We start from the raw sequence: 12,367 nt of genomic DNA, 5'->3' as shown, positions 1-12,367 counted from the left end.
TCTTTTAAAGAAATGAAACATAAAAATTCGCTAGTGTCATGCTTCGACACGCACAGGGTATCTCAGATTTATTTTGCTGATTATTCCCTTAAAGCTAATTTTAAATTTCAAGCCGATTTTTCCATAATAATTAAAAATAAACAGCCCAACTAAATTTCCGTTTAAAAAAATCTTCCGTTTAAAAAAATCAAAATATTCGAGATCAGAATAGCGATAATACGATAGGCAAATACGAGTTTCTCTTGGTATACATGTCAGACAATCTTATAGTACATTCTTATCCTTCCTTTCTTAGGGACTAATTTGTGTTTACTCAAAATTCTCTTCAGTCGACGATAAATAATTGATTGATTTAATTGTATATAATTAAATTAATATAATTAAATTGTATATAATTAATGGTCTTCTATCAATGATATAAAAACCTCGTATTGATGATTGCTGTAAACAAATGTTTATATCATTTGGTTATTGGTCCGTTATTATACCAGAGAGATATCTCGTTTCTTTTCTCAAAAATAAAAACCAATTTTATTGCGCACATTTTTTTAATGATAGGAAAATATGCATGATCTAATAATTCTATGTCTTGTGTGTGGACCAAAGATAAAACTTTTTCTTTATTGTTTTATGTATGAAATATTTCCGAGATGAGGCATTCGTAATATGTCAGTTAATATAAAACAAGAGGGAGGATTAAAAATATTATACCACGCATAATTTTCCATTATTAAAACATTTATGGAATAAATTAGTTTTTAAATGCCTTTTTTCTGAAAGAACAAACATGAAATTTAATGGGTGCAATAACAGATAAAAAAATGTAGATCTTATTTGTTTACAATCAATACAAGCTTATGATTAGTGTATCTGTGCCTGAAGTCTCACATTTATCTATCGTAATATCGTTATTTGAGTTTATTATAAAAAGCAACCCAATGTTTATTATATGATAAAATATTTAATATTAATATTGTGGTGAAAATATTAGTTAATAAAGATATAAGATTTATTTTTATATATCTAATATAAAAATAGTTTATGCAACGCAATATAAATATTTTTTAATGATTATCTCAACAATTAAAAGATCGAAGAATGTTCTTTAAAAAAAATATACTTGAAATTTTATAATCATAATATACATATTCTTTACGAAAAGTTTTTTCTCTACTCTTGAAACATGTTATGTTTTTGTTAAAAACACAACAGACAATCTACAAACAAATATCTGTAAATGTTTTTATCAACCAACTATGAAATATATTAAATTTGAGAATTTTTTTTAAATCACTTTGGTATTTACGAGAGAAAACGATCAGTACCAACATATCATGTCAAATTTTTTGGATGCAGGCTACTGTATTTGTATTTGATTCCCTTGTGATCACCGATTACATTGATCGATCACAATATTTTCATCAAGAAACGAAAGATTATTATATTGTCAACATCGTTGTATCGAAAAAGTATTTAAAAAATAAGCCCTTTTCTACAATCTTCTCTAAGCCTTTTCTCTGAGGATAATACCGAGATTATTTCGCTTTCATCAGTCGCATTGTTTCTATCATTCCGCTGTTACGTTCCTCTCAGGTAAAACGAAGAGATTTTCCTGCTTTCAATCGCTATAATGAGTCACCCTCAATCCTCGGATAATATTTCCGGAAAAAATAACTCTCTCTTTTTCTCTTTCTCTCTCTTGGAATCAAAAGATCATACAATTAAAAATTTGCTATGGATAAACTTGAATTAATCTAGATTGTATATTATTTCTAGGTATAAAGAAATAAAAAGATATAAAAAGAAATAATAATAGATATGAAATTATGAGATGGAAAATGTCAACATGCTCTGTAATAAGTAGTATAAAGCAAGTATAATCTCTATATATTATAAAAAGTGCTAAAAATAAAAATAAGCTTTATTTCTCTTTGCATACGCGATGTCAAGAACGTTTTACAAAATACATTTACAAAATTATACTCTGATATTGAATTTAAGTAGCGCCATTTTTGTTACCATCTTTCAGTTTTATAGGCAAATAAGATTTATGTTTTCTCGATGGGACGGTTGCGCAAAGAAGAGTTTTTTGCGTTTTCAAGTTAATCTGCCCAGACAATATCAATGGTCATTAAAGCGATCGATAAGCCTATCGAGATGAAATAAATTGTGAGTTTTTCTTACAGAAATTTCAAGGGTCTCGCCCTATATTTATCTTCTTTTCATTCGAACGTTTGACTACGCGAATTCCCCGACAATTTTCTTTCCAAGGTGAGGAATCGTTGTTGATTCTGCATTGAAGAATTTCGACGTTTGAAGATGGGTCATTTAGAAGTGGATAACGATAAGAAGCTAATGAGAATTCTCGCTCGGCAACCTTGAAAGTTTATTGACTTTGATTTATGGATACAGAGAAAAAAAAGTACCAATCGTTCAATCAAAACAAGTTATTACTTAATCGTAAATTATAATTCCTTATGTGTTTCCACATTAATGTTGAAAAATCAGATTGTTTCAAATCTTAAGAATTTTCTCAAAAATCACATGCGTGTTTCTTTAAATAATGATGATATTTCGCGTTGATCCCGACAATTGACAATAGAAAATACATGTGACATTCGTGCAAATTTCTCTTCGCTAAATTTGAGATTTGCGCGGTTTCAAATTTAGGTCGCATGGAACAATAAATGTCCAAGATAAATATATCGATAGAATTTCGTTCGCACATAGAATTTCGTATCGGGTTTAACGGAATTTCCGCGCGTTTGCACGTGCGGGGGAGTCTCCTAAGTTTCGCAAACGTTCGAAATTTCCTAGCAATTTCGAATATTAGCTGCCGAATCGAGGTAAATTACGCGCGACTACCATCAGTCTGAATTTAAAAAATATTAATATCGAAGTAGGTGGTACGATGCATATACTATATAGTGAAATAAATCTAGGTCAGTTTCTATATATGGTTCAAATTTCGCATTCTATTAAGCTGTAGTCTATTATGTCCATATGGCTCTTATAAATCACGCAAAAGCAACGAAACTTCTTGGTGTTTCTTTATTTTCCTGACCGACATTCGATTCGATCTTGGACATGCGGTGTACAAATGCGTTCCTTTGCGACAACTCCAACTAAACAGTAACTGGCGAAACAATGCCTCAATCAACAAATGCGTGTATTTGTCACACAATTACAAAAGCAAAAATATTATAAAAAATAGTATATATATATAATAAATTTATATATTTATATAATAAAATATATTATTTTTTCCGACGATATAGATATAGGATATAGAAATAAAGAAATAGAATATTTTTAAATAAAATTTAACACAATTTTACATGAAATATGAAAAATAATTGTATTATTTGTCTCTCCCTCTGTCGCCACAAAGGAAGAAGCATCTCCTATTATATTTCTGAAAATCAGTGTCGGCTATAACGACTGAGATTTACCGTCCACGTGAAAAATTAACTTCCCCATAATTGGACATGGTTCTGGTGTGTGTTTCGCGTCTAAGACAACCTCGGTACGGATGATTGATCGGAAGCAATAAATCTCGCTCCAAGGCGGATTTCTTGGCCGAGAGAAAATCGGGAGGAAAAAATGTCAAGACAAATGGGCAAAAGGTAAAGTGAAGAGCAAGAAAAGCAGCGCAAAGTAGCGCGGAAAAGAAGACCGAAGATGGACGGCTCGGTCCTACGGTAAAATTTACAAAGTCGTGAGAGAAATAAATTGTTTGCCGCGGGACAAATAGACCCAACGCGCGTTCAAAAGATGTATAAGACGACTTAGATTGAATATTCTATCATCGTTTAATAATAACGAGAGAATTTTGATCGGAATTTTGGGGATTTTATTAAATCTTACCTTATATTAAATATTTTACATAGGTAGCGTGTTTCTGATGCTACGCTTTTTCAGCGCTACTAATGGATAAACGTATGGATGAAAATTCGTCTGTCTAATTTTCGCTATTATAGAAAGAATAGAAACGTAATTGCATCTATCGTTAAAAAGATTATTGTATTCAAGGGCATTTTTCTATTTTGATATTAATAAAGATGTTTTTATTTTGACTCTCTATGCTAATTTTATGGATCTTATTTTTTCTTTTTTTTTTTACTTAGACACATTATAATAACTTATAAAAGGAATAAAAAACAGTATGCTAAAAATACAGCATGTTATAAAACTACTCAAGATATTCCTGGGTTTACATCTTTCTCCTTATACATACAATAAACTCATTTAAAATGTAAAAGAAGTATTTTATAATTAAAGGTGAGAGAGAAAAAGAGAAATAGAGGAAATGTAATTTTATAAATGTATAAACTAACTAAAATTGCATGAAATATATAATTTTATAAATGTATAAACTAAAATTGCATGAAAAAATATTAATTTTTCTAAATAAAAAAATTGTAAATAAGAAATCTTTTAATGTTTTAATTTCTTTTTGCCAGAAATTTTTGTTTAGAAATTGTTCCTATCCACGAAAGAGATAGTTAATTCTCTAATATTTATATCTTATTTTAATATTTATATCTTATTCTTTTATATTTCATCCTGTACTTTTTATTCTGTGTACTTCTGTTACTTTGTACTTTTCTTAACATATGATACTTTCTTGATATATGAAAAATCTAATAACATTACATGATCATAAGTTATATTAATCTTAAAATTCCCCATTAAACATATATGTATATCCCCAATAATAATTTTATTCACTTTATCCTTCCTTTCTATATTTCTTTTATGTTCCTTTAATGTTTCAATATCATTAGTGCCTTCGATTTCCTGTTCTCTATCTTTCATGACTACTAAAAAAATACATATATATATATATATATATATATATATATAATACTATATATCTATATATATTATGTTATAGAGAGAAACAAACTCCAAAAGTATTTCGAGATCGGGATGTTGATGCTGCAATAACACAAGGGCAACATCCCCAGCTTAAGAAGAGGGAGAGTTAGCATCCTCAGACCGACGTGGAGTATCGTCTGCTATTTGGCGGATGCCAGACGACTTTCAACTTTTATTCGGCTAGACTAGCCGGCGCTCTGGCTCCAATAGTCTGGTCGTTACCGCTAAAAAGGGAGACACGCAGACAAAGCGGGGGAGTGGAGAAGAGGGTTAGATTATCGGCGGACCGAGGCAGCTGGATGCGAGAGAAATGGCGAGAGCGGTTGGCGGAGAGAAAGAGAAAGAGCTATCAGAGGGCCAGAGGAAACGCGAGGAGAGGGAGGAGGGGAGGAAAATCCGAGAATCGTAGGGATATCGATTCATCCAAATATCCGCGCTTCCAGCGCGAATACGGGATGGTCCTCGCATCCATCGCGATATCAGATTATCGCGTTATGTTGTGCAACGGCACTTTATTTCCCCTCCCCCCCCTTCTTCTCCTCGCTACCCCTTTCTATTCCCTTCCCTTTTCGCTAACTCCTCCTTCTCTGTCGGGTCGATGTAAATTCCATTATTGGCCGACCGATTCCGCCGCGTTAAACGCGTCCACGCGTGTATATCGGATACTCTCCGCATTTATACGAGCATCTCCGAATGAGATGCTCGTCCGTCGAGCGCGGTTACCATCTTCCTTCAGCACGGAAAATGGATTTCCGGGTAAGCTTCGAGGCTACCGAGAAAAATCCGAGAAGACTTACATCTCGTTCGAGCTCCTTTTTATGGCACCTTCGCGCGAGAAACGTGAAAAGAAACGATATATATGTATGTATCTGGTCTTTGGTAGGGGGAAAAAAAGAAAGCGCAATGGCAGGAAAGATATGTCCAAAGAATTTGCGTTCGTTCTCCCACATCGCGGCGATTTAAACGTTCTATTCGATAAAATTTTGAGAGCGCGCTCTCTAATAAAAAAAAAAAGAAAAATATGAAAAATGCACCGAGAGATGCACGAAATGCGGCACAGAAATCAAACAATTCAATTTTTATATATTACATGAATATTTGCCCTACGAATATTTTAAGTGATTAAATTTTTAAACTGTCAACTTTGTGAGAAAAAAAGTATGTTAGAATGGACGAAGTGCATATGAAATGATATGTAAAAGTAAAAGTATTATGTAATTAAATTATATCATTGTTCCATATAATTGTACGAAGAAAGAGAAATAAGCACATCTCGATTAATGCTAATTTGCGCACATATACACACACACAATTAGCCTATTGCCATTTACGTCATGGCGATGAAATAACAATTCGTTTTGATTAAAGTTTCCTTATTTCAACGAATTAGTTCCCAAGTTTCCAGTTGTCGATCAATCCTCTGTACGCTGAAATATTGTCCTTCTTTCTCTGTTTTTCGATAACTTTAAAGGGATTACGCGAACAAAAAGAACAATTGAATTCCTCCTGAGAAAAATAATCGCGCTGTCAGCAAACCGGCGCAGAATGAATTCTCATAGAAAAGCGGTAAAATATTTGGGGTGGCCTTTCTCTTTCTCTTTCTCCTTCTCTCCTTAAGTGCAGATTAAAACTCGAAGGGACCGAAGGCGATCGGTAATTTTTCTTCCTAAATCGCATCTCTGTAGTCGTGCTCTCTTCTTCATCTATATATACGATATGCCAGAATACACGCGTATATATTAGAAGCATTCGGGTATTATCGAAAAGAAATAATTCGCCGATGCTTTTGTGTTCCAAATGGTTATAAATTGAAGTGGAAATCTATCAGAGGAAAACGAATACATTGATTGTAGACGGAAAATTCGTTCTGAAAGAAACAGATATCTGAAATGGAAGGATCAATATGTTAAATTCTCATCGCATGCGTTTCGTCCACTTCTTATTGAAACATTTTCAATATCGATATGTATCATTTCCACAAATACTTATAGCATGATATAATATTACTCATAAATTTATTAGCGAAATGAAAGCTCAAAGATTTTATTTTTTCTCATATAGAAATACGTAATAATACGAGAATATATTGTAAAGAGTTTCCCTCGATATATATCGTTATATATTATTTTATATTACATCAAGCGTATATTACATTTTTTTTCAAATATTGAAGCATTAAGTTGCACTGAATAAGAGAGAGAGAGAGAGAAATGCAGTATACTATATGTACATTGACTTTATATAGGAAAATTTATATAGAAGATAAATTCTTTTAACGCGTATTTTATTATTAATACACAAAATTGCTATCGTAGCCTATAAAATACTTTTGGAAGAAAAAAATTAACTTACTCTTTTTTAATCTCTTAATCATTACTCTTTTTTTGTTTTAAAAATTTTGAATATAAAAAATCCTAATTTCATGTTAGGATATCAATAAAATAATTGTAATATTAAGTATAAATTATATAACAATGACATTAAAATATTGAAATAACGTTATTTCTCTAGCAAAGAAGATGTTTAGAGAGAAATTTCTTTAATAAGGGTTTTTCTCAACTGACTAATAGAGTACTATTTTATATAATTAAACAAAACAAAATTTTTGCACTTTGATATAATTATTATATTTGAATATTTTATTATTATTAGTAATTATTTTATTTTATTTGTAATGTTATGTTACACATATGCACATATGAGCAGTGGTGATTTATATAAGTTAAATAAAAATTCAGAGTTTCTTAAAATAATATTGTTCTCTAATTTTCAACGATTTCTTTCCTTTCAGAAATTTAAGTCTACGATATTAAAGACTTTTGTTGAAATTACGAAAAGCTGTATTAATATACAAAATATTTGCAGAGAAGATATAGAAATAACTTTTTTCAATGAAAATTAAACGACTGTGCGGAACGTGTAATTGCGCAGGTTGAAAATTAATGACTGTTGAAAATAGCATAACCGAGCTGAAATTTTAAAATTTTCATTTTCATTAAAAAGATAATTATATCTCAAAGTACAATGTTCCTAAATATACAACTTCTATTACTTGTTGGATAGCTCGATCGAAGTTGTGCAGCAAGCAAGTTTTTATTAAACGAATAAATTTATATATGTAGTATTATTTAAAAAATAAATATTTCTTTCTTTCATGTAAATATTTATTTGTTAGATATGATTTACTTGTTAGTTAGATATAAACATTTTCTCTGTAGTATATTTTATTATCTTAATAATAATCATAAGATTATAAATAAATTACTAGTATTAAGCAATTTTTATGTTCTTCATTTTACGAAAAAATATTTAAATAAATGCGCTAATTAAAAATCTATTATATTGTATCAACTTAATGAGTCTATCGCGCTTAAAACATGACCGAAAATTATTCAAATAACGAAAAGAACACATGGAAGTGTAGTTAGTTAGCGCATATAATACAGAAACATATTTAACGTGTGCAACAGGTGGTCGTATCTATGACGATTCAAATTAAATATATCCAAAATTAAATGTATTACTTTGTATCTAACAATATCTTCGGCTTTTGTTATTTTATCAATCGCACAATCAGTATCTTCTACCAAATAATATAGTCAGTCTTATCAGTCTTATCAATCTTAACTTACATTGTTGTATAGAAATTGTTAGTATATTGTAATATTATATATATTCAAATTTTTTAAATTGTGAATAAAAAAATTCCACAAGATTTACAAAATATAAAATTAATTAAATGAATTATTAATTGTTATCATTTTTTTCTTTCTTTACAATAAATTTATATAGAAAATTGTTTTTTTAAATAAGTCTTTCAATAAAAGAAAGTAAGTACCATATTTTTATAAATTATATGCATTTAACAAATTTATTTACGCTCATACACATACAATTTTATAATATAGTTTCTTTAAATCATATACGAAAATTATAGGTATACATGTATAGCAATTAATCTATTTTGCATTTATATTACCTTTTTTGTATAAGGGGAATTTGATCTAATTAGCGAGAAAGTATAATTCTTATATAATATATCGACATACTGATATTTTTGATCATTAAGGACGATCGCATATTCAAAGCACAGCTTTAAGAGTAACTACTTAAGATACAATCTTACTAATGACTCTCGCATTTAAGGATTTAGTATAATGATGCAAATCTTATTTTACGAAACGCATATACATTAAAACAATTAATAAAATCGCGATAATGCAAATCTGAGAATATTATTCTGTTCAAGAAAAACAATGCAACAATCAATTATTTAACACTTTTGTATTGCTTTCTTCATTTATAATTTTACGTAATTCTTAAACTATATATAACGAACTACTATAACTGAACTACTTCTTAAAGCTTATATTTATTGATTAAAAATAATATAAGAGTACGAAGATTCTTAAAAACAGATTTTTATAAAAATCATGTTTATTTTTTCTTGCATTTCTGACGATAATTTTAAAAATTTTGTTTGAGGAATAATATATTGAAAATATTTAAAATTAATAAAATACATTTTATCCATTTTTTAATGTAAATCGTTGAATTTGAACAAGATTCATAGAACTATTATTTTGCATTAATCGAATAATGTTTCTCGAGCAAGGGTTTTGAATTTTCTGCAAGATATAATGTATACATAAAGAAATATGTGTATTAAGTGTAAAATAAATTCGTCTATTTGTTAATTAATGCGTGTCCTTTTGCAAACATGATTCTATGGCAAATTGCATGATTCTCCTTCCCTATTGCGTTCGGTGTGCGTGCTACGAATTCGTGAATAAGGAATCGGTACGGAAAATGGCTACATGTATATATCAAGTGGTTTATTTCATCAAGTTGGAGTATCAAAAAGGGGAAAGAAAGAAGAAAAAAGACAAAAAACTTGCGTCTTGAAATGCAAATTCGCTCGACGATACTGAGCTCTGTTTACGAGATCAACGTGCTACTACTTGGATTAGGCTAAGAGCCTAAGTCTGCGGAGTGTGCAAAAGTGCGAATGTTGAGAAGAGATATTCTTCCAACTCGGAAAGGGCAGGGGAGACTATTTATCCTATTCTTACATATATTTGTAGATGTCATTGTGAAATCGTGTAGAAATAAAAATAATGTAATGCCACAACGATATAACAATAATACAATTACTGTTGCGTACATAAAGATACAGTACATATTATTTTAATAATATTATATAAAATTGCGAAGCAAGAATACATTTAAAAAATGCAACATTATGCAAATCTTTTCGAACATAATATATTAAAAAATAATTGAAAGTATTAAAAGTATTAAATAATAAAATTTAATTGAAAAATCTTATTTTATTAAAAATCAACAAGAGATATATCAATTATAAAATAAAGTATCAGTACAAGACAAATATTATTTATTATATTTTTATATAATAAATCATATTATATATTATATAATATTATTATTTTGATAAATATTAATTATTTCGCATTTCTCTCTCGGCGTATGAGAGATACATAGATAAAATTTAAAGAGGCAAGGAAAGAGAAACAGATACATCATCGGATATCCGTTAATTGGCACGCTCGTTATTTTTCGTTCTGATCGCCAACGACCATAAGCCAGAGCCGGTTAGCCGCGATATCGAAAAACAATCAGAGACTCACACTAACATCGCGACGTGACTTCTACGTGCGATCGCGCGCCGCGCCCTTAGAAAGGGCAAAGAAGAGGAGCGACCTCGAGTTAATTCTCATCGTATATCCTCTTTCGATATTTCCTGAATCGCTTTATCCGTACTCTCTCTCTTTCACCCTCTCTATCTATCTATCTATCTATGTATCTATCTATCTCTCTCCCCTTCTCTCTCTCTCTCTTCCCTTTTATCCCCTTCCGACTTTTTACCCCAGCGCTCCACCGTCAACTTCTCGTTTTTCCCGTCGATCCGACGAGGAAGAGAAATGCGAGAGTCAGGTGGCAGTTATCGAGAAAGAGAGTCGATATAAAATATGATTCTCTTCTTTCCCCTCTTGCCATAAGGTAAGACGCGCCCGTTCTTCGCGAACACCGAAATAACGCACCTCGTTAACGTGTCGTCGTATATCTCCGCGAGATTCTAATTTCTTTTTTCTACCGTAATTCAAGCTATCTCATCGATGCGCTTAAAACTTAAAGAGCTCAAATCGATTATATGTACGCAAAATATATAAGATGTAAAATATACGCTGATGATATTTTAAGGAGCGTATATACACGCAATCTCGATGCGAGACTCCAAGTTTTCGCAAATACGCAAGGGAAACTTCGGTTTAATTTAAAGTTGACAGATCTCTCAATGTAGCACGAAACACGTGTCCACTGTAAGATATTTGGAGAAGATGTCCTCTATTTATCTAGCGCTATATTTCCAGATCACCCGCGTGATTTAAGAGACTTTCAGAATCTTGTATCCAGAACAGATTACTTGCAGGGATTAATCGGATAGAGAGATACGAGAAGATTTTTAATATAAACTCACGCTAGTTAGAGAAATATTACTTCTCTCTTAAATCCCTCCAATGGTCCAACTCTATGTTCGTTTCATCACTTTGACAGAAAAAAATTGAATGGACAAAGCGTCTTATCCATCAATAAGGCGAAAATGAACATAGCGAGATAAATAAAGTACTTGAAATTAGAAGAATTTTGTAAAATTTCCTCCCATTATTATAAATCATCAAAAAGGTATAAGATTAAGTTATTATATTTTAATTTATTTTTGTCTTTTTTCTATTTATTTATTTTATACTTTTACTACATATTCTGCACACACGAGAAACTGGGAGTTAAAGGAATGAATGAATTTTTTATTATTTATAGAAGATTATTAAAGTTATTACTCTATTATTATTATATAAAATAAACTTTTTTTCTATTTTGTATTACATTATTTAAAAGCAAATCTAAAATTTCTAAATTCTAATTAAATAATTAAGTAATTAATTTCGAAAATTAACACCTTTATATATTTTATGAATCTTATTTCATTTATTGTATTTCATTTATTTCATTTATTTCATTTATTCTATATAAAACATTTCCCTTTTTCTCTCTCTATTTTTATCTCTCTTTGAAAGAGATAAATCGCTGGTTGAATCAGGAATTTTACCAACGATTCGCAAAATATTTTACTATTTATCGGTTTCCATAAACATCCTGTACAGATCAGTATAAAATATATTGTAGTATTTATTAATGTATTATACTGCTGCAGTGAGACAACGCGTGGACTACACGTTACTTTTACATGTTACTTTTACAGAATCATCAGGTGCGTTATCATTATCGACTTCATCGCGAATGACAACATTTCGAGACGACATTGAATCGGCTCTCGAAAAGCAATCGAATGCCGAAGCTGGAGGTGTTGACACGTCATCGTGTGCGATTTTAATTTTTATTTCGCCACCTACAGACTCTTCCAATTTCCGGTTCATCGGAGTGAGAAAGCGTGAAAAAGAGAGAG

The sequence above is a fragment of the Camponotus floridanus genome, unplaced genomic scaffold, assembly GCF_003227725.1.
Source record: "Camponotus floridanus strain SB8 unplaced genomic scaffold, Cflo_v7.5 scaffold89, whole genome shotgun sequence".
NCBI classification, from domain to species: domain Eukaryota; kingdom Metazoa; phylum Arthropoda; class Insecta; order Hymenoptera; family Formicidae; genus Camponotus; species Camponotus floridanus.
Note: the sequence above shows the minus strand (reverse complement) of the source record.